General features: G+C 46.1%; 1 protein-coding gene and 1 pseudogene across 4 annotated transcripts in view; one reads left to right on the top strand and one right to left on the bottom strand.

Moving 5' to 3' along the window:
• LOC144822446 (uncharacterized) overlaps positions 1-23,144 on the bottom strand; it is a 354,287-nt gene that overhangs the window by 41,287 nt on the left and 289,856 nt on the right. The gene's annotated exons all lie outside the window — the stretch shown is intronic.
• On the top strand, positions 18,373-22,704 carry LOC144824850 (uncharacterized; annotated as a pseudogene).

The following is a 23,144-nucleotide window of genomic DNA, read 5'->3' as shown; positions in this document are numbered from 1 at the left end:
AATTGTGGCGCAATAAGTTGCAAAAGAAGGTTCCTTAGAGTAGTAAAGAAGTTTTTAGTTAAGGGGATTGATATATTCAGGAATAAATACAAGAAGCAAGTGTGCGGTATGATACCCAGGTATTTGGTAGATCCCTCATACCAAGTCAAGAGGTACTAAATGGTTTCCTGCATCGTAATGTCGGAAGGCAATAGGTCCGATTTGGCCCAGCTGATAGTGAGGCCTATAGGGCCACCAAATCTAATAATTTTTAGTACAATGGGAGTGAAGTTGTCAGCCGGGTGCTGGATAAAAAGGAGTATGTCATCTGCATACATGGATATCAATAATGGGCCTGGGCCAAAGTGCAGGCCTCAATGAAGGTGTTTCTCCAGGAAGTGGCGAACTAGGGGATCCATGGCAATGATAAAAAGCTACAGGGTCCCTCTAGCCACTATCAAGGGATCAGTAAGAGAGCTGCTGATCCTCAAGCAAGCCACAGGGCTCGAGTAGAGGAACATGATAAGAGCAGTATGCCCACGGGGCAGCCCCAATTTATCCAATGTCGCGTTCAGCAAAGATCATTCTAATGAGTAGAATGCCTTTTCGCCGTGTAAAAGGACTACCCCTGTGGGGACGTCAGGGGAGATCCTGTTCAACATTATGAAGATTTTACGCAGATTTATGGAGGTGGACCTCTGAGGGAAAAATCCAGGGGCATATTAGCAAGGGCAGTATTGTCGCTTTAGCAGCACTTTTTGCCGATAAAGCGGCGATATTTTTATCGCCCTATCAGCAAGCTGTCACTAACAACTGTTAGCGACAGCTTTATGGCGACAGCGACCATTTTGGATGCCGCTTTGCATGTCAGTGTTATTTATCGCTAATGACATGCAAAGGAGGCGTTCCCAACTTGAAAGCGACTGAAAGCAGTCGCAAACACACCTTCCGCTGATTTCCAAGGCCCGCGAAGCGATAAATAACCGCACACTAACCGCGTTTATCGTTGGATTTTAACACCTGCTACAATCCTGACTTAGCCATAGTTTCCTATGGGAGGTGGATTCTACGGCTGAATCCTCACCTGCCTATTAGCGACCTTTTCCTTAGCAATGGGAATTAATCACTGGAATTCCCGCGTTATTGCTGGAGAATCACCGCTATCACTGGTTTATTATCACCTTGGAGATAAACGTTGATAATAATGCGTAATCTCCGCGATGTAAACCAGCGATAGCCGGTGATAAAAAATACAGCGTTATGCGCGCTTTGCGATAATCATCGCAAGTCATTGCTATTATGGCCCATAGTCGTTTGTAATAGTGTAGGAGCTAATTTATAATACACTCATTATTTCAATGCAATTCAAACAAGCTTTATTCGATTTCTTCCAAGAAAATCATAAAAGCTTGCAATATCATCCATTATTTAAATCAACAGCCACAATACACAATGTTAAAATTCTTTTTTAAGAAATTCACATTCAAATAGTTTTTCTGCAATTAACTACAATTTTTAAAAATATAGATAATGTGCATATAAGATATTCATTCTCTAAAAATTAACATTGATAAAATGCATGTTTTTCTTTCTACAGAATAAAATTCAAAAAATAAAAAAACACCATCACATGGGCACCTTATCATGTTCCTGGACCAATCCTTGATTGTAGAAAAACTAATCAGTCTATGAATAGTCACTAGTCGGAGTCTAGTCAGTAAAAAATCTATCATATCCACTTTGTGTAATTTCAGGATAGGGTTGAATGCTATGGGTAGTTAAAATTATTTGATTAGCCAGTACAGGTGGCTTCACTATTTCTGCTGATAGTCTAATCGAATCCAATAAGGCCAGACAGTCTCCCTTGAGGACTTTTCTTGTGACAGTAGTCATAGTATTCAGCTCATTATAATATTCAGGGTGACCAAGGTCGTTCATAACATTTTTAACATATTTTAACCAAGGTATAGTTGATACCTGATCAAGATTAAGACTATCATTTAATGTCCTGGTTAACAAAAGGGTTGAATTAGTCCAAATACTGTGCCATAGTAGAACAGGTTCTGTTTTTATAAGATCAGATATAAATGATAATCCCAATTTGGAATGGCACACATAAGAAGATTTACTGCTTGGCACTTTTAATAAAAATATTAAAAAAGCGTTCTCAACTAATTGTAATGGCTGTAGCTTTACGTATCCCCAGACACCTGAACCGTACATAGCTGTAAGAATACACTTTGCCTGATAGATTTGTAATAACTCTACAGACGGTTGCCTACCCATCTTCCTAGCAAAGTTAGCAACAGCAGCAGTGGTTTCATAAACATTAGTTTACTTGCTTGGACTGTCCAATTGGTCGCACACTGCTTGTCCTACCAGCGTGTTGCCCCAAAGCATTGTGGTCCATGAAGTAAGCATCAGCGGGTGCACCTCTGCCAGAGTCTTGAGCAAAAAAATGACTGTCGCGTTGGCCATCCTTGGAAACGTGTTTCGAGGTTGTCACCTCTCTTCAGCAGGGAATAGGCATATATGTAGGGGTGCTGCGTAGGCTGGCAAAAAATATTCTCAGGTCCAGTACCGCTCGTGGCACGCAGGTGCGTAACCCGAGCTCGTCAGCCCCACCAGCTCAAGGGAGCTTGAATATAAAAGAAATTCCAATTGGTCGCACACTGCTTGTCCTACCAGCGTGTTGCCCCAAAGCATTGTGGTCCATGAAGTAAGCATCAGCGGGTGCGCCTCTGCCAGAGTCTTGAGCAAAAAAATCACTGTTGCGTTGGCCATCCCTGGACACGTGTTTCGAGGTTGTTACCTCTCGTCAGCAGGGAATAGGCATATATGTAGGGGTGCTGCGTAGGCTGCCAAAAAATATTCTCAGGTCCAGTACCGCTCGTGGCACGCAGGTGGGTAACCCGAGCTCGTCAGCCCCACCAGCTCAAGGGAGCTTGAATATAAAAGAAAGTCCAATTGGTCGCACACTGCTTGTCCTACCAGCGTGTTGCCCCAAAGCATTGTGGTCCATGAAGTAAGCATCAGCGGGTGCGCCTCTGCCAGAGTCTTCAGCAAATAAATCACTGTCGCGTTGGCCATCCCTGGACACGTGTTTCGAGGTTGTTACCTCTCGTCAGCAGGGAATAGGCATATATGTAGGGGTGCTGCATAGGCTGCCAAAAAATATTCTCAGGTCCAGTACCGCTCGTGGCACGCAGGTGCGTAACCCGAGCTCATCAGCCCCACCAGCTCAAGGGAGCTTGAATATAAAAGAAAGTCCAATTGGTCGCACACTGCTTGTCCTACCAGCGTGTTGCCCCAAAGCATTGTGGTCCATGAAGTAAGCATCAGCGGGTGCGCCTCTGCCAGAGTCTTGAGCAAAAAAATCACTGTCGCGTTGGCCATCCCTGGACACGTGTTTCGAGGTTGTTACCTCTCGTCAGCAGGGAATAGGCATATATGTAGGGGTGCTGCGTAGGCTGCACAAAAATATTCTCAGGTCCAGTACCGCTCGTGGCACGCAGGTGCGTAACCCGAGCTCGTCAGCCACACCAGCTCAACGGAGCTTGAATATAAAAGAAAGTCCAATTGGTCGCACACTGCTTGTCCTACCAGCGTGTTGCCCCAAAGCATTGTGGTCCATGGATGGCGAAGACAGCGAAGATAGCAGAAGATCGAAAGATGATGCATCGCGAACACTTTCCTACATTGCCCAGTCCTTAGGGGCGACATCGCCGGTGTGTGAGTAGTGTGCGACCACACCCCCATTTGTTACTTGCTTGGACTGCCTGAGATCATGTCCCCTTTTGGTCAAAGTGGATGCCCAGATAAGAAAATCTTTTAGTGAATTCAACCTTTTTTGTCAATATAGATATCTCTACATTTTGTACTACCCGTACCACATGTCATGACAAAGGTTTTAGACGTATTCACTCTGAGGCCCAAATCATGCATAAAAGTAGAGAAACTAGTCACTACCCTTTGGAGTCCCACTTGCGTGCATGACATCAATATGGCGTCATTCGCATATAGTAGGGCGGGTATGGGCTGTATTCCAATTTGTGGCAGGTCCTGACACTGGTTGACCAGCGCTTAATCTAGTCCATTAATATAGAGTGTGAATAAAAAGGTGCTAACGCGCAACCTTGCCTTACCCCTTTCTGGATTTTGAACAATGCTGTGCACTCCCCATGAACCCCATTCCGCAACCTAGCCTTTGCATTGACATCTATACTAATATAATAAAGAGGGAGCCCAAACCTTTGAAGCGGGTAATCTCAGGAACCACAGCACCAATCACAACACCCAATACAGCGTTTGAAAGGGCAGTTGCAGCAGAAGGACATAGGTTATGCAGATGCCCACCATATACATTTAAAAGGTAAAAGAACCGTGCCAGCAAAGTAGTCCCTTGTGGGCGTGTCTGCGTTGTGCTGTGGGCTTGTGCTGGGGGCTTGACAAATCCTGGTGGCGTGTGGTACGTTCCGCCCTTTATGCCATGTCTCATATCGTGTGCTGTGGGTGTGTACTGGGGGCGTGGGCGTGTGCGGGGCGCGGGATTACGTAGAAAAAAAAGCGAGCGTTGTGCCCAATATTTCATTGTTTTTTCTTCCCAGGTTCTGTACATTCCAGCTCCGGGTGTCCACCCTGCTCCCTTTAAATACCCCTGCACCCCATAATCATAACCCACCCTTACACCTTAAAATACCCCAACACACTTAAACACTAACCCATCTTAACCCTATAAATATACCCTGTACCCCAAAACCCAAACCTATCCCTAAACCCTAAAAATACCCCTGTACCCCAAAATCCAAACTTAGCCCTGAACCCTATAAATACCCCTGTACCTCAAAACCCAAACCTACCCCTGAACCCTAAAAATACCCATCTACCCCAAAACCCAAACCTAGCCCTGAACCCTAAAAATACCCATGCACCCCAAAACCCAAACCTACCCCTGAACTCTAAAATACCCCTGTACCCCAAAACCCAAACCTAGCCCTGAACCCTTAAAATACCCCTGTACCCCAAAACCCAAACCTACCCCTGAACCCTACAAATACCCCTGTACCCCAAAACCCAAACCTAGCCCTGAACCATAAAAATAACTCTGTACCCCAAAACCCAAACCTACCCCTGAACCCTAAAATACCCCTGTACCCCAAAACCCAAACCTAGCCCTGAACCCTAAAAATACCCCTGTACCCAAAACCCAAACCTAGCCCTGAACCCTTAAAATACCCCTGCACCCCAAAACCTAAACCTACCCCGAACCCTAAAAATACCCCTATACCCCAAAACCCAAACCTAGCCCTGAACCTTAAAAATACCCCTGTACCCCAAAACCCATGCCTATCCCTAAACCCTAAAACTACCCCTGTACCCCATAACCCAAAACTATATCTGAACCCTTAAAATACCCAAACACCCCAAAACATATACCTCAGTACCCCAAAACATATACCCCTATACCCATACTTACCTTATCCAAACATTAAAAAAACATGCTTTTACCATTCATGCATTTACAACGAATTTCGTTGTAAATGTATGCGTGGTAAAAGCATATAGAATGCCATGCGTTATAATGGCATTGCGGAGTCATGGTACTTTCGTAATGAAAGTATGCGGAGTGATGGTATGCGGAAAGAAAGTTGCGGAATAATGGGTGTTTACCCTCCCCCGGTAAGTACATTGGTGGCACGGCGGTCCACATGTCCAGCAACATACTCATATTTTTTCACCACCGATTTGAAAAATGCACAGGACTCTCTCATTGATGGCCAGCACCGACATACACTTTTAGACACACCTCCCGCCACAAGTTCTAGAATTGAGAACTTTAGAGCTGGGGAGCTACGTTCGAATCTCGGCATCAGCTCAACATCCTGTGATTCCAGGCAAATCGCTTTGTCTCCCCGTGCCTATCACAAATGAATGTGTTCTTCTGTAATGTAAATTGTGCTCATGCCATGTTGTCGAGTTCACGCTATATAATATTGCAAGGAAAAATAAAGTAGGGAAACTCGAGTTCACACACTACTGAACGAACACTCTTAAGTGCATCAGCAGTGCACTGTGAATTGGAGCGTTTCACAGGCCTGTCAGAGATGAGAAATACTATCAAAACGAAATCCTACAAAACAATATACTACTGGCCGGCAGCAATTCATACCCGGATAATGTCGGGATGGGCTGCTAGTAACAAATATATTATTGGTAGGTCCACGCCTAAATCCTCCAAGATTCTCCATAATTTATCATGCATTACACAGTCAAAGGCTGCTGTGAGGTCTACAAACGCTAAGTACAGCTTGCCCGGCTTTGCCATAGTGTACTTATCCACAAAAATGTTTACATTTGAGCTCTACTCAATTGTAACCAAAGCAATTTGTAGTTCCGAAATTATTCTGTTGTGCTCGGTCAGTCCTGTAATCTGTTAAGTATTAGTCACCCTGCATTTTAACTAGGGAGTCTAACAATGACGTAGGCCGATAAAAGCCAGGATCTTGGCGGTCACCTTTTTTTAAAATTGGAAGCAAAATTGATTCAGACCAGCTCTCTAAAAAATGTGACGAGCAACAAGCTGTTAAAACTTGTGTTAAAAGCAGGCCCCATAGCAGTAGATTAGATTTATAAATATCTATCCACGGGGACCCCGTCGGACCGGGGGCCTTACCACCCTTGCTTGCCATAATAGCACAGTTGACTTCTTCAAGTGTAACCTGGAGATCTATGGGGCAGTTGACAGATAAGGGTGATGTATCTTGAGGCTTCTGACTTCCAAGGGATTCTCGTGCATGGTACAGTTATACATAGTAGAATAATTTTCCACCCATTGTTCTTCTCCTATTGCTATCTCAATAGATGGACCATCCCGAGTGTCCCGAAAAGGGGCATTAACTGCGTTCCAAAAAGAGTGCTATTTCTTGTTTAGGAAGCTTCATGCAGCTCTGAAGATACTGCTTCTCTAAGCGCTACTTTGCTCTCTTTCAGTGCGCGTTTATATACCCCCCTAGCTGTTCTAATATCAGGAGTATTCCTAGGTGTTTTATGTAGCTCAAATTTCAACCTACAGTATGCCTGGGAGCAATTAGCATCGAACCAACATTGTTTTTTCGTGTGCAGATTATTTTTCTGCACAAATAAGGCCTCTTTTATAGCTATAGATCTGTAGGAAGTGGTTTAAGACATCAGCGTGGGCGGTTGTCTCGTCAATACAGGCTATGAAATCAAATTTACATTTAATCTCTACTTTTTTTGTAAATTCCAGTGGATGCACCATCGTCCAACGCAAGGTATAACCATTTACTTTACTTAAGGTCATCTTCTGTGTGGCGTGAGGCAATGGTCCCTTGGTGTTTAACTGCTGGTTTGATTCTATAAACAATATACTTAAAGGGACATGGTCACTCAGGGCGATTTTGTGGATACTAAAGGATTTAATTATGGTTAAATGCTTGTTTGACAACAATATATAGTCTTTTGTCGAAAAACACCCTCTTCCATTAAAAGTGTAACTGAGGGGGACAGGCGGTATCCAGAGCTCGTTTGCAAACCCTAAGTCTGAGCCAAACAAAACTTCATTTAAAAGGTCTCCATAATTTGTATGTGGGAATTGCGTGTAACTATTCCTATCCTTAGACGCAAATCAGCACGCTTCCCTTACAATATTTGTGCACAAACCAGAATTAAAGTCGCCGGCCCAAATTATAAACACATATTTTGCCTAATCATTTTGGGTACGTTTTAAGTCATTATCTAATTTTCTCATAACTTCCACAACCTGCTCAGGAGGGACATTATTATAAAAGTTTAACGGAGCAATACAATGCAACTTGTCAACATGAAATGTGATTAGTTGGTAATATGTTTCTGCTTTCTTCAATTTAATTTTACTCAAATTCACACAATTTGATACATATATACATAACCCACCCTTTGGCTGCCCACGTTCTGATGGTATTGCTGCAGTAAGAAAAGTTTTATAACCATTAATGTGCACACTATCCACTGACCAGGTTTCCTGGAAACAAATTATATTAAATTTTCGTATAAAGTCTAACCATAGGGGATTAGCAAGCTTTGAACGTATGCCTGCAATATTCCAAAATAACAAAGATTAGAGTTACTAGAGCCCATGAAGTTCACATCGTTACCTTTAACTGGCAATACTGTAGGGGTCTAGGCAGCGGCGGCTGGTGACATTTGAAAGTGGCGGGGCGTAGCGCGCGTGCCCGAACCCTCCCCCCCCCCCCGAAAATTGAGGGGCACAACGGAATAACAAGTCCTGCTCAAAGCCCTATACTTTAGCAAGGGCCCTCCCTTAGTGCAATAATGCAAAGGACATTAATACCCGCGATTCCACAGTCTGCAGTATTATTGACTCTCACAAACGTAACACAAACATTCCTCAAGGGGAAAGAGGTTGTTATTGATGACAATGTGCTTAAATCAGATGCGGTAAAACCGTGTGTGTGTTATTCCCCATTCCAACCTAATTACCGGGGAAGTGGGTGCTAACAATTGCCACAGAGAGCGGTAACGGAATTATAACGGGTGATTTTTACAGCACAGTATTCCATGAAACTTGCCTTCAGGGACTCAGTCCTGTCACGTCTTCGGTATACCAAAAAGACTTTTATCAATACTTTTGACCCAATGGGGGATCAATACACTTCATAATGCCAAGTATTAACACCAATAGTTTGTCATTGCTTTCCGCACAAAAGGGCCCCTACTACCCAGAGATTAGTACCACAGCGCAAAGATTAATATGTTAAAATAAAAAGTTAAATAAAACTGAAAGGTGAATCCGAAAACATTTCCTGTTGCAATACGAAATCAGTCACCTGCGTCTCAAGCCTGCACATAAAATAATGTGGCAAAGTACAAAATGAAAACCGTGATTTGCAGACGTGTGCATTCTATATTGTGCAATGTGCAAATGACAGTAAGTAATCTAGACAAGTGCGGTTTCCATACTGTATGCCGCCCAATAGGCTTAAATACGAAGAATCGACCAATAGAAAATGCCTGTTACAAGTAGAAAATGGTGCACTGTGCACATGAGAGGATCTGGGACCTTTCCCAACCAAGAATCCTCAACCTATCAGGCTCAGTGAGTCTGTGGATGACAGTCACGGCTCGCTCACAGTGGGGGCCAGGGGGGTGGGGATAAATAAAATAAAAAACTTACCTTGTCTTCACTTGACCGGGTCCGCACCATCTCTGCTCTGGGGTCCCGTTGGCGCCTAGACTGATGGCTGCCAACTTGCCGAGACACAGTAGTAGCCAATCCTGATGCTGCTCTCTTTAGAGGAGAGCTGCTCTCTAAAGAGAGTAGCATCAGGATTGGGCTGAGCCTTAAAAAAACGTCGTTCTTTTTTTCAGCACTGGGGTACGTTGCATTAGGCAGGCAAACCCCTAATCTGTTTTTTTTTTTAAAACCACATAGTTTGCTAGCTGGAGAAACCCTGCCGGGCAAACACCACATGCGCAGTGAGTGCGCACTGTGCCGGCACAGAGTCAGTCCAGCGCCACCCAGTGTCAGACAGTGCATACTGTCCATGTCCATGACACACACCACGGCCGCAGGGCAATAATTATCGGGCAATTTATTCGAGCGGCGCGTTAATTTATAAAACTTTTATTAACGCGCCGCTCGAATAAATTGCCTGATAATTATAGGTGGGGCAACGCCCACACGCCCTAATGGTAAAACCACCACTGGGTCTAGGTTATTACAAGATTAAAACTCTTAGTTTAGGTGGTTACCAGTGGCGGTTTTACCATTAGGGCGTTTGGGCGTTGCCCCACCTATAATTATCAGGCAATTTATTCGAGCGGCGCGTTAATAAAAGTTTTATAAATTAACGCGCCGCTCGAATAAATTGCCCGATAATTATTGCCCTGCGGCCGTGGTGTGTGTCATGGACATGGACAGTATGCACTGTCTGACACTGGGTGGCGCTGGACTGACTCTGTGCCGGCACAGTGCGCACTCACTGCGCATGTGGTGTTTGCCCGGCAGGGTTTCTCCAGCTAGCAAACTATGTGGTTTTAAAAAAAAAACAGATTAGGGGTTTGCCTGCCTAATGCAACGTACACCACTGCTGAAAAAAAGAACGACGTTTTTTTAAGGCTCAGCCCAATCCTAATGCTACTCTCTTTAGAGAGCAGCTCTCCTCTAAAGAGAGCAGCATCAGGATTGGCTACTACTGTGTCTCGGCAAGTTGGCAGCCATAAGTCTAGGCGCCAACGGGACCCCAGAGCAGAGATGGTGCGAACCCGGTCAAGTGAAGACAAGGTAAGTTTTTTATTTTATTTATCCCCACCCTCCTGGCCCCCACTGTGAGCGAGCCGTGACTGTCATCCACAGACTCACTGAGCCTGATAGGTTGAGGATTCTTGGTTGGGAAAGGTCCCAGATCCTCTCATGTGCACAGTGCACCATTTTCTACTTGTAACAGGCATTTTCTATTGGTCGATTCTTCGTATTTAAGCATATTGGGCGGCATACAGTATGGAAACCGCACTTGTCTAGATTACTTACTGTCATTTGCACATTGCACAATATAGAATGCACACGTCTGCAAATCACGGTTTTCATTTTGTACTTTGCCACATTATTTTATGTGCAGGCTTGAGACACAGGTGACTGATTTCGTATTGCAACAGGAAATGTTTTCGGATTCACCTTTCAGTTTTATTTAACTTTTTATTTTAACATATTAATCTTTGCGCTGTGGTACTAATCTCTGGGTAGTAGGGGCCCTTTTGTGCGGAAAGCAATGACAAACTATTGGTGTTAATACTTGGCATTATGAAGTGTATTGATCCCCCATTGGGTCAAAAGTATTGATAAAAGTCTGTTTTGGTATACCGAAGACGTGACAGGACTGAGCCCCTGAAGGTAAGTTTCATGGAATACTGTGCTGTAAAAATCACCCGGTATAATTCCGTTACCGCTCTCTGTGGCAATTGTTAGCACCCACTTCCCCGGTAATTAGGTTGGAATAGGGAATAACACACACACGGTTATACCGCATCTGATTTAAGCACACTGTCATCAATAACAACCTCTTTCCCCTTGAGGAATGTGTGTGTTACGTTTGTGAGAGTCAATAATACTGCAGACTGTGGAATCGCGGGTATTAATGTCCTTTGCATTATTGCACTAAGGGAGGGCCCTTGCTAAAGTATAGGGCTTTGAGCGGGACTTGTTATTCCGTTGTGCCCCTCAATTTTCGGGGGGGGGGAGGGTTCGGGCACGCGCGCTACGCCACGCCACTTTCAAATGTCACCAGCCGCCGCTGGTGGCTACAGTACCATTAGTAGGGTGCGGGGTACCAGTTATTTGATTAATATAAGGTGGGGGTCTTGTTGATAAATCTGACTTACTACCTGCATCAGGAATTAGTCTAGAGTAGGACCTGAATGCTTGTGACTCTGTCATCATTATTTATTACCTGTACATCCCCATCCAATCATAGCTTCTTGATATACCCGCTGTGTTTTTTGGGGTGAAGCAGCCGTGCCAGAGTGAGGCCCGGGTGCTCTGATTCTCCATACCATCTGGCTCTCGCGTATTTCCCCAAGTAGGCCATCTCCCTGTAGCCAAATCTCTGACCTTGTCCACCAGGACAGAGCCACGATGAAACTGGTGCTTGCGGCATAACTGGGAATCCTCATGGTCAATATAGTGCAATTCTGTCTCCATATGGGCAAGAAGGGTATGAATGTCTTAAAAGCTTCCCATAGAGTGGCTTGTGGCATAACTGAGCCAGTATTAAGTGTAAAATACTCAATGATGGAGTCATGGAGCTCTGTACGGAAAATCTTGTCATGAAGAGCGGGCCCAAGATGCACCAATGTCACTTCAGTACCATTCACACTGGGGAATGGGTGATACGACAGTGTGTGTGACAGATGGAACACATTTGTGAGCCATAGAGTTGTGTTCACAGAAATAAACCAGTGATCAATTTGTATCCCTACCCCATGAGGTGCAAAAAAAAATTTCTATTCTGAGGTATTGGCATGTCGTAGTCACCATGCATCAGTCAAAGCATAGATATTGATGATATCTCGGAGAACTCATGGAGATCGTGGCTTACCACCCACATTCAATCCCGTGGAGTCCACCAAGGGGTCATGCACCATGTTCAGATCTCCTCCTATTACTATCAGGTTGAGCTCAACCAGTTCTATGAGGGCGGAAAGCTTATGGTAAAATACAGAGGCTTCTACATTTGGGCATATATATTAACCGAGAGGTCATGCTGATCGGCCCAAGTTTCAGCAACATTGACATATCTCTCGTCCTCGTCTATAAAGCTGACTGTGTGTGGAAAGGGGACACTTGTATGTATTAATGTGCACACCCAGCGTGAGTATGAAGTGTAGTACGAAAAATACTGACTGACCCTCCTCCCCTGGGATGATGCAATGTAGATGTAGCTGAAAGCGGGAGGTGATTCATCTGAAGAAAGGCTACTTTTATGCCTTGTCAAATCAAATAAGAGACTACTTGTTTGCCTTTGCGGGGGTTTTAGATACTCCTATGTTCCACGTCATGGTGGTGAGTCACCCAGTCCCGTGGTTATCGAAGAGCGCACATGAATGGTCTCGCATAGGTGTAAATGAAAGTTGTACATACCAGATGGCCATTAATAAAACAAACAAAAATCGTAACCACAAATACTTACAACACCCTTCCCCATCCACACTAGATGAACAAGCATCCAGGGAATCCCAGAATAAACAAAAAGAACAATGTATACCCCAAAAATCTGTAACCTGGTATACACCTTAGGGGAGGCAACACCACAGCTGGTTGGACGTCTTAAGAACAGTGATCCTGAATAGTAAAAATTGAAAAGGGTTTTGGTTGAATAATAACTATGCACCACAGCGAGACAAGGGACCAAAGAAGTTGCTGTCAAGGAGTATGAAAGGCTTTTTGCGGACATCAGGTAAGGTAGGCTGAGGGTAGTCTGAGCAAGGTACCACTCAGCCAGGGAGGGGAATGGTCTGCGGCGGCAGGGACAGTAGAAAGAGAGCGTTCCTGTATATTCTGGCAGGAAGACGTCTTCTCCTGCTGTGTTATTTACAGAGGTCAGTGGCTTCTGCTGGGGTGTGGAAGATATGAGTCTTCCCATTGACCTCTACTCATAATCGGGCCGGGTAAAGCATTCCATATTTCAGGCCCTTTGGTGGAGAGTGTTTTTGACATCTGCAAACTTGTACCCCCATGGTGAAGTCTGGGAACAGGGATATGACGGAACCCAGGAATTACAGTGGGCCTCGCTCCCATGCCAGTCACAGTGCTGTGTCTGTCTCTATAGCTGAGCAGGCGAGTGATAAGAGTGCTTTTGGGGCACCAGGCAGCGGACGCGGGCTGAGGGATCTGTGGGCTTTTACTACTGCAAATGTTGCCGTCAAGCTCTGTTGGTCAAAAAGGTCAGCAGGGAGGCACTTAACAAACAAGTCTGGGCAACCCATAGCCGTCAACTCTGCCTCCCCCATGATTCGGATATTATTGTGGCAGGACTGCACCTCCAGGTCCTCATTTTTAGCTGCAACAGACTTGATGAGTCACTCCCTCTTTTTCAGGCATTTCACTTTATTTGTAGCAGCACCTTCCAGCCTGGGGATGAGCTCCCCGGGGCAAAACTTTTTGGTGGGGTGACGGTATAGTCATTTGCCCATGCGGTCAAGTCTGTTGGTGAGTGTGTCAAATCTGGCATCGATTTACCAAAATCCGGCACACATTTCTGCCATTATAGCTGCAGTGCATCAGATGGTCCTGGCATAGTGTCCCCTGTCGCACCATCTTCTACGTCGGAGAGGGAATGATGTCATTGAGCAGCTTTAGGTTGTTCAAAGAGGATTTTTTGTTGCTTCAATTCACCCTGTCCCATTATGACGCAAGAGGAAGTGGGGGGGTAGAGAAAAAAATCCCCTGGGTGAGCTGCCACCTGGTATGTTATGTGGTTGCCTACTCAAAGTCAATCCCCAGCGATGCCGCCACACACAACAGGCCACAAGCGGGACAGTCCAGCGACAGGTAGGATGTAGTAGGGCCCCGGGGTTGCAGGATAAGCATGCTTAGCCAGTTAGCGAGGTGTAGAGTGGTAAGCGCCAAAGAAGATCGCTATTGTCGAAGGGCTCCACCACTCATCTTCATCCCCAGCCCTGTTAGGTCGCTCCAGAGCTTTGGCCCAGCAGTGGGACTGGTTGGGCACACATGGTTACAGATAGAGGGGAGTCCCCCAGCGATCTTCAGGTCTCCACCACTCTCCCAACTGCTATTTCCACCATCATAGGGCCATGTGTGCCAATGCAAGGGCAGACCCCCAGGCCTGTCTGTCACCATGAGGTTTATGCCCGATTCAAGATGGCCAGAGTGGCCCTCACCTGGTCTCAGCTCGTCCGCCTCCCAGCGACCCCAGCATACCCATCAGGGCCCGCGGCGGGAGTTTACAGGGGCCAGTCAAGTGGCCATGCAAGGCTCAATAGCCTCTGCCTCAGGCTCACCCACAGCCCTTGGAGCACGGGGGCTCTGAGGTGTGTGCTTTGCCACCAACAGTCAGGACTGCAATCCGTCATCCACATGCCCTGATGCTCAGCCCAAAAGTGGCAGCCGATACCGCCTCAGTCAGACCCTCCGTCTGGTCCGGCAGTCCCAATGGGCCTAGATTGTGGTAGAGTGGTAAAGGAGTCGCTGGAGCTTCACAGCTCCCCCCCCCCCCCAGCCACCATCTTCTTTTAGGTGCCAGACCTTTTTGTCCTCCCAACAAACAACTCATTGATGCAGACTCATTTCTGCAGGCCTCTGTCCCAGCAGAACTGGTCTAAATATCCTAGGAGCCAGGTTAGGAACATGGCTCAATATGTATTGGAATAAAGTCCTGAACACAGACATTCACATCGAGGGAGAAAAAAACTCCAGAAATTTCCACCTGGCATGCAATAGTACTCCTTCTTGCTGCAAGTTAGGAGACCTCTTTTTCTGTAGTTTTAAGCAAGTGTTTAAGTGCCCGGGGGCAAGAGAGAGTTTTTTGTAAAAGCAACTAGCATGCCATTCATGGAGTATCCTAAACCAATCGATAAAAAGGTTTCCATACAACACACTCCTACTTTTACTTTTTAGTGAAGTAAGTTCTGAGCCTAATAGAACTAAAGTTCTCCAACATGTACGAAGATACCTCATGAATCTCTCAACTCCAGTCAAGCTCATCCACTTAATCTCTGGGTATTCCATTCCTGATGGCCATTGTACACACTGTTTATGTAAACCTTGTTTTCAAACTAACACACAAACTCCACCCAGACTGACTTGTAATATGTATTTTAAATATGTAGGCAATATGCATTTTTATGTTCTCATTGATCATGAATGCGAATTCAAGCAAGATCAAATCAGCTGCTCATGCTTCTCAGGTTAATAAATTGAGTGCCATTAAATTTGGTAATAGTAACATCAGTTATAGGGGATACACATAACAGAAGTGTGGTATTATGTGCTCTATAAAAATAAAGTACCACCAGCATACATTTTCTAGATATTGCCATTGTGGTTGATAATGGTAAACTATTGTCAGTTATTTACAGAAAACCAACTGCTTGTAATGCTTTATTACATGCTGAGAGCTCACATCCAATCTCACAGATTAATTCAATTCCATTTGGGGAAATGGTGAGAACGAAGAGAAACTGCAGTGATGTTATAGAGTAAATGAAGAGTTTTTAGAGGTGGAGAAGAGATTTATGGCCAGAGGATATGGCAAAGATGTGATTGATAAGGCTCGGTCTAAGGCTAACAAGAGAGATAGAAACACACTTCTTAAACACAGAGGCAATAAAAAGGTTTTAAATACCAGAAAAATCAGATTCATTACACCTTACTCATTAATAAGCATGGATGTGTATAAAATTTTAAACAAACATTGGCATCTGTTATTAGATGACCAGAGTCTACATGAGAAGATAGGCACTAAACTCTCAATTACATTCAAGAAGGGGAAAACACCAAGACAGGAGTTGTGCCCAAGCTACATTCCACCTATGAGAACCTGCACATGGCTACCTACGGCCCCCAAATGATTCTATTAATGTGGAATGTGCAGTGTGTGTTGTTTTGCCATGAACAAAACAACCAAATTTCATAACAACAGTGCGAAAACACACACTGTTAATCATTTCATTAACTGTAATACCACACATACAGTATATTGTATGAAATGTATTTGCAACTAAATCTATATCGGCAGTACTGTGAGGCCTCTAAAAGAGAGAATACAAGAAAATATACGGGCTATCCGTAATAACAACACACAATACCCATTTGCAGTACATTTTAACACCATACACGTAAATAAAGAGATCATTATGGAGAAGTGTGGCTCACTGGTTAGAGCGGCAGACTCTGATGCAGAGGTCTGGCCCGGGACCAGGGTTCAATTCCCGTCGCGGCAGGGTCTTGGGCTCAATGTCCTCGGACCCGATAATTCTCTCGCCTCGGTGCCTACTCTAATCATGGGTCCCACTCTGCAACTCTGGGCAATAGCTTGCTTAATCTCCACACCGGCCCTAACGCTAGGATGCCTGGCTTCACCTTGGGGTGCCTAGGAGTGGGCACCTCACAGGAACAGGCGAGGATGGGTTCCTCAGCTGCACAGCGCGGGGACACACTGGCTAAGTGTAACCAGGCGCTTTATAAGCTCAGGATTATTTATTATTATTAACATAGGGTTTCATGGTATAGATGTTGTGCAACTGGGCCAAAGAGGTGGTAACAGAATTACTAAACTGCGTCAGATTGAAAGCAAATGGATTATTTCCCTACGAGCTGTAGAACAGGGAATCAACATAGACAAGGAACTCTTTGAATTTCTGAGATATATTTGATTGGATCTTTATATTTACATCATAGCTGTAATAGAAAATAATGTCGCATGTGATGGGCAGTAGACAGAGAATGCAAAGTGTCTAAATAGTGCTTAACATCTAACTATGCCTAAACACATAAAGTGACACTAGTAAGATAACATCATACTAGGATGATGGCAACATAATTATATACATGTCATAAATGAATCGGAGCTAGTATTGTACTGAATGTGAAATGGTGATGAAATGCAAAAATTGATGTGGGACGTTTATCAATATGATCATGGACAAGAATGTGTAAAGGGGTTTGTATAGATTCCATGTTAAAACATGCAAGGGATCCTCTACTAATTAGTTATAAAGGCATATATGTAACTTTTTTGGAAAACAAGTCTTAAATTTAAAGATGTTGAATGTACTGAGAAATATAGTGCATAAATTATGTGGAATGCAAACATGTATAAATGTTTTTTATTGTTGTACCGCGATACTAAAAAATTGATGGCAATGAATTGCACTGCTTTTATAATATTATGTGCTATGAGTGATGCACCTGATTAAAGACGACAGTCACCCGGTCGCTGGTAAGGGAATTGGGTTCATGTGCTCAAGTTCGAAGACTATTCAGATACGCATAAATATATCTTTGATTCTATGTCAGTCCACGGAGGCTCAGATTATGCTTCTCTTCACTTTACTGACAAATACAGCAGCCAATAAAAACTTTAAACTTGCATGACCCCGGAAGGACAACCCCCTCCAACAGTCTGCACCAATCACTATCAGGTCCATGATATAATTGTCCATGTGAACCATACGACCTCCTCTTTCTTTGCTGCTGCAGCAGCGAGTTAAGTGCCCTTTACGTTTCTACTTTGTTGTGGTTACTTGTTTTAAGGGCGGTGGTGGGTAACGGCGCGTGAGCGTGTCCGTGCCTTATTGCTACTGAGCGTGTCCGTGCTCTTATGGTTTGGTGTATTATTTATGCCTTTATTTATGCCTTCGCATTTGTTGAATGTAATTGCTCCCGTTCGCATTTGTTGCCTGTAATTGCTCCCGTTGTGTTGTTTATGCCCCACGCGGGTATTGCATTTATCCTTTGGGGGCGCAAGTCGGTGCGTGAGATTTGCTCGGTAGGGGGGCGGTGGAGCAGGAGGAGACAGACGCGAGACTCTCGCGCTCAGGAGGCAGTCGAGTTCGGCCCCACACACGACGTGCATGCGCGAGGAGCCGACTTTCGTTTTGGGCAGTACCGGCTCCTCGCACATCGCGCGTCTTTAGGCTGCATAAATCCTGGTCTCATAGAACGCTTACCGGAGCGTATCCCGGATCAGAGCTAAGCTCTAGGGGAGATTTTGTGTGCAGTAAGGGGTCTCCTTCCACCTTGGACTTTGCCTCATTGAGTGTTGGGAATTAAATTCTACAGTGTGTGTGTGTGTGTTAGAGGCACCCCTGGGATACTCCCCCCCTAGAAATTCCTCCACACCTCCCTGCTTTAGAGCTATGGCGTACTACGCCGAGGAGGATGACCAATGGGTAGATTATAATGAATACGAAGTGTATGAGCCACAAGAAGAACGTTTGGAGGAAAATTTGGTTGAGGCCCTGGATACCCATGTCCAAGGGTCGGTGAATAATGCTCTGATCAAGGCCCTCAAGCCTTTTGCTAAACCCCTTCAGAATTATGGCAAGAGAAAGTTTAAATCAGCCCGCAAGGGCGATACTTCTTCTCACTCCTCGGCCCAGGTGTTGGCCCGGATGGCCAGGAATGTCATGAAGGATCATGGCTCTATGGTGAACGACACGTCGGGGGATTCTTCCCCGACCCCGCCTGACACCTCGGACTCAGAGGTGGAATCGGTGGCTGCTAAAAAGAGGTCTAGGAAGGTGAAACACACCTATAAGGCAGGCGATAGTCAGGCGCCAAAGAATCTCCTTTTTAATCCTAACAACATTGTGCACCCTAGGTCCACGGAATGGGTGCCGTGTCCAGAGGTGGCTGATTATGTGGTAACAACCTGCGACAAGGTTTCGACAGTGGGGTGAGAGCCACACTAAGATCTGAATGCCCCAGACCATCCTTGACAGGGTAGGTAGCTGATACGCCAGACTTGGATCCCACGATGGCGGCGTTTATGAGGAAATTTGCGAAGGATCCAAAGAAGGGGCTGGATAGAGCATGGCGCGGTGTTCAGGACAAAATGTTGGATGTCACTGGACCCCTCACGAAGATTCTAGACGCAGCTGTTAAGGCGAAGGATAGCAATGTGCCACTGGATGTATCGGAGGTTCTAGAATGGGCACAACGTGCCATGTGCTTCCTGGGGAATGCGAACGTGGCCGTGTCTACGGAGCGGAGACGCTCCTTTCTTATGAGACTGGATTCCCAACTGGCGGAAATGGCCCCCTCCGAACCAGGTTCCCTGGCTAATGGTATGCTTTTCGGGGACAAATTTGTTAAAGAGATGGGCAAGTACGTTGCCACCTTCTCCGCGCTGGGCAAGGCGTAGTCAAACATCAAAAGAGTATTACATACTGGTGTTTTTGATAGGGCCGGACGCCCGCGAGGTCGAGGGTCCGGCCGAGGTTATGCACAGACCTCGCGTGGAGCTGATCAGAGAGGCAGAGGCAACCGACGCTCCAATTTCTACCCCTCCCGCGATAGAGGAGGTCGAGGCAAGGGGCAGAGAGGAACCTATCGTGGACAGCAGAATAATTCAGGAGACTACTCCTATTCAGGTATGCCTTCTATGTCCGTCAGAACATATGGTGGGGGGCAGGCTGTCTCTTTTTCTCCACAGGTGGCGACTGCTCACGAACGATCCTTGGGTGTTACAAACAGTACAAGGTTTTCACATAGAGTTCTATGCCTCCCCAGTACAGCGGCAGAGGCCGGCTCCCCTTTATTTTTCCCAAACAGAGCAGAGTTTCATCGACGCAGAGATATGCTCCTTGCTCCAGAAGGGGGCGATAGTGGAATCCACCCCACACGATCTAGGCTTCGTAAGCACCGTCTTTGTGGTTCCCAAAAAGGACCAAGGGTATCGACTTGTGTTGAACCTCAAAGAGTTCAATGGCTGGGTTGTGTATCGACACTTCAAAATGGAAGGGATACACCTCCTGCGCGACATCCTATTGGCGCAGGATTGGATGGTGCGTCTGGACTTAAAAGACGCCTACCTGACGGTGGCCATTTACTCTCCGCACAGGCGGTTCCTACAATTTCAGTGGCGCAACCGGTGGTTCGAGTTTTCCGCCATGCCCTTTGGGCTGTCATCCGCCCCATGGTGTTTCACCAAGCTGATGAAACCCATCGTGCAGAGGTTGAGGGAAAGGGGCGTTCGCCTCATTATTTACCTCGACGACATCTTGATTTTAGGACAGTCCCCGGAGGTGGTGTCACTCCATCTGTCGTGGACGATCCACCTCCTTCAGGACTTGGGATTCCTCCTGAATATACAGAAGTCAATCTTGCAACCTTCTCAGGTGATGGAGTTCCTGGGTTTCCAGGTAGACTCGGTGAAAGCTCAGTTACTCTTGCCCCTCAAGAAGAGAGTGGCAGTCAGGAAGGAGTTGAGGAGAGCGCTTGCCTCTCCGACAATCTCATTGAGGACTTTGGCACGCCTGGTAGGGCTACTGGCTTCTTCGATCCAAGCGATCTTTCTGGGCCCCTTACATTACAGGGCCCTGCAGCGTTTGAAAGCCTTGCATTTGCGCAAGGGCCTGACTTATGCCCAACAAGTTTCCCTTTCTGCGGAGGCTCGTACGGAGATAAACTGGTGGTTAGAGCATATGGATGCGTGGAACGGCAGAGCCATTTTCGCGGCCACCCCGGAGGTGGTGATAGAGTCGGATGCCAGCCGTTGGGGCTGGGGAGCCCGTTGCGGCTCAATGGAGATGGGGGGTCGATGGTCCCGCGAAGAGCTGAGTCTCCACATCAATTGCTTAGAACTCCTGGCGGGTTATTTTGCGATTCGCACTCTGTCCCCTCAGAAAGTTTCGTGCTGCATTCTCCTTCGCATGGACAATGTGTCCGCGGTGCGCTATATAAATCGCCTAGGAGGCACCAGATCGCGTCTCCTGGCGGAGATAGCCAAGGACTTTTGGCATTATTGCCTGGCCCATCAAATATCGGTGACGGCGGAGTATATACCGGGGTCCGCCAATGTGACGGCGGACTGGAACTCTCGGTATTTGAGGGATGCCAGCGACTGGAGGTTGCATCCCAGGATCTTCAGGGCATTGGACCGCAAATGGGGTCCGTGTGTGGTGGATCTGTTTGCCTCACGGCTCAACAGACAAGTGCCCCAGTTTTACAGTTGGCGTCCGGATCCGTTGGCGATCAGCTCGGACGCCTTTCTTCAGTTATGGACGACGGGCATTCTATATGCGTTTCCTCCGTTTATCATGATCCCGAGAGTTCTGGCTCAGGTTCGGAGGCAGACGGTGGAGGTGGTCTTGATCTCCCCGTGTTGGAAAGCACAAGCGTGGTTTCCGGTGGCGATGAGTCTCGCCTGTGCATCGCCGGTGCGGATCTCATCGTTTCCGGACCTTCTTACGGACCCGGTGGGTCTTCGCCATCCGTTGGTCCTTCAAGAGCAGTTGTCTCTTATAGCGTGGAGACTTTCCGGCGCCGTTGGCAAGTGCCGGGAGTTTCGCAAGACGCTCTCTTTTTCTTGTCACAGGCATGGGCACCTTCCACACACAAGCGTTATGAGTCAGCTTGGAGACGATGGGTTGGTTGGTGTAACGAACGGCAGGGAGATCCGATGGGATCCGATATCACTGTGATAGTGAATTTTCTATCTGAATTGGCGCGATCAGGAATGGCTTATAGATCGGTGAATAACTTCCGGTCAGCTATTTCGGCGGGACATCCGCATGTTGAGGGCAAACCTGTCGGGGAGCACCCCCTGGTGTGTAAAGTGGTTAGGGGGATCCGTTTGGTGAATCCCCCTCAACCCAAGTACACTGAGCTTTGGGACGTTTCAGTGGTCCTGCGTTTTTTGGCGGCCTGGCCGGCTAATGAGGGACTATCTCGCAAACAGCTCTCGGCGAAGCTTACGGTTTTGCTCTGTTTGATCTCGTGCAAGCGAGTGTCGGATATTCGGGCCTTGGATTTGGCAGGTAGAGTTTTCACTCCCACGGAAGTTTCTTTTACGATTTCTAAACGTACGAAGACACATACAAAATGTATTACTTACCCTGCGTTTCCTCATCATAGTAAATTGTGTGTAGTTAAATGTCTTAAGGTATATGAGGATTGTACTAGAGAATTTAGGACTGGCTTTGGTCAATTGTTGATTTCAATGCAGAGACCTTTCCGCCCAGTCGCCTGTGCGACTCTGGCCAGGTGGGTTACCTGGTTGTTGGACCTTGCTGGTATTGATACCTCTAAATTTGGGGCTCATTCTGTGAGGGGGGCTATGGCCTCTAAATCCTTTGGTGCCGGTTCTCGGCTTCAGGATATTATGACTGCGGCAGATTGGTCATCTGAATCCACTTTTAAGATGTTTTATCATAAGCCTATTGTGGATGTGGCCTCAGTGGTGGTGGAGAAACTTTAAACTAGCATAATCTGAGCCTCCGTGGACTGACATAGAATGAAAAATTGTCTAGCAGACGCGACAAAGAATTTTTAATTCTATTAAGGACACGGAGGCGAGGATTATCCCACCCGGGCTTGCAGAACTGTGATTTCGTGCATTATTGGATGATTATGTACTGTATTGTACCCACCCGAATGTTTATGATGGCTTGACTGTATTTCCAGTTTGGGGAATAGCCATTACGACATATATTCTTGTTTCAGGTGATCAGCAGAAGCAGACTTGAGACGACCAGCCTGTGATCTGGGACTGTTTGCAGTTGTGCAGGAGGTGACTTCCTTGACGTTGGATGCGATAGTTGCCACGTTGGCCTCCGGTCTTGTTGGACGGATGATGTATTCGCAAAGAAAGAGGAGGTCGTATGGTTCACATGAACAATTATATCATGGACCTGATAGTGATTGGTGCAGACTGTTGGAGGGGGTTGTCCTTCCGGGGTCATGCAAGTTTAAAGTTTTTATTGGCTGCTGTATTTGTCAGTAAAGTGAAGAGAAGCATAATCCTCGCCTCCGTGTCCTTAATAGAATTGAAAATTCTTTGTCGCGTCTGCTAGACAATTTTTCATTGTTCATGGTAGCCGAATTACAAGATGGCCGCCACAAATGAAATATGTCTCATGCAGAGGGAGATGTCCCTTTTTAGTTTCGGAAGTGACGTGAGGCAATC

Source organism: Lissotriton helveticus, chromosome 3_1, assembly GCF_964261635.1.
Source record: "Lissotriton helveticus chromosome 3_1, aLisHel1.1, whole genome shotgun sequence".
Taxonomy (NCBI): Eukaryota; Metazoa; Chordata; class Amphibia; order Caudata; family Salamandridae; genus Lissotriton; species Lissotriton helveticus.
Note: the sequence above shows the minus strand (reverse complement) of the source record. Positions and strands in the feature narration are given on the sequence as shown.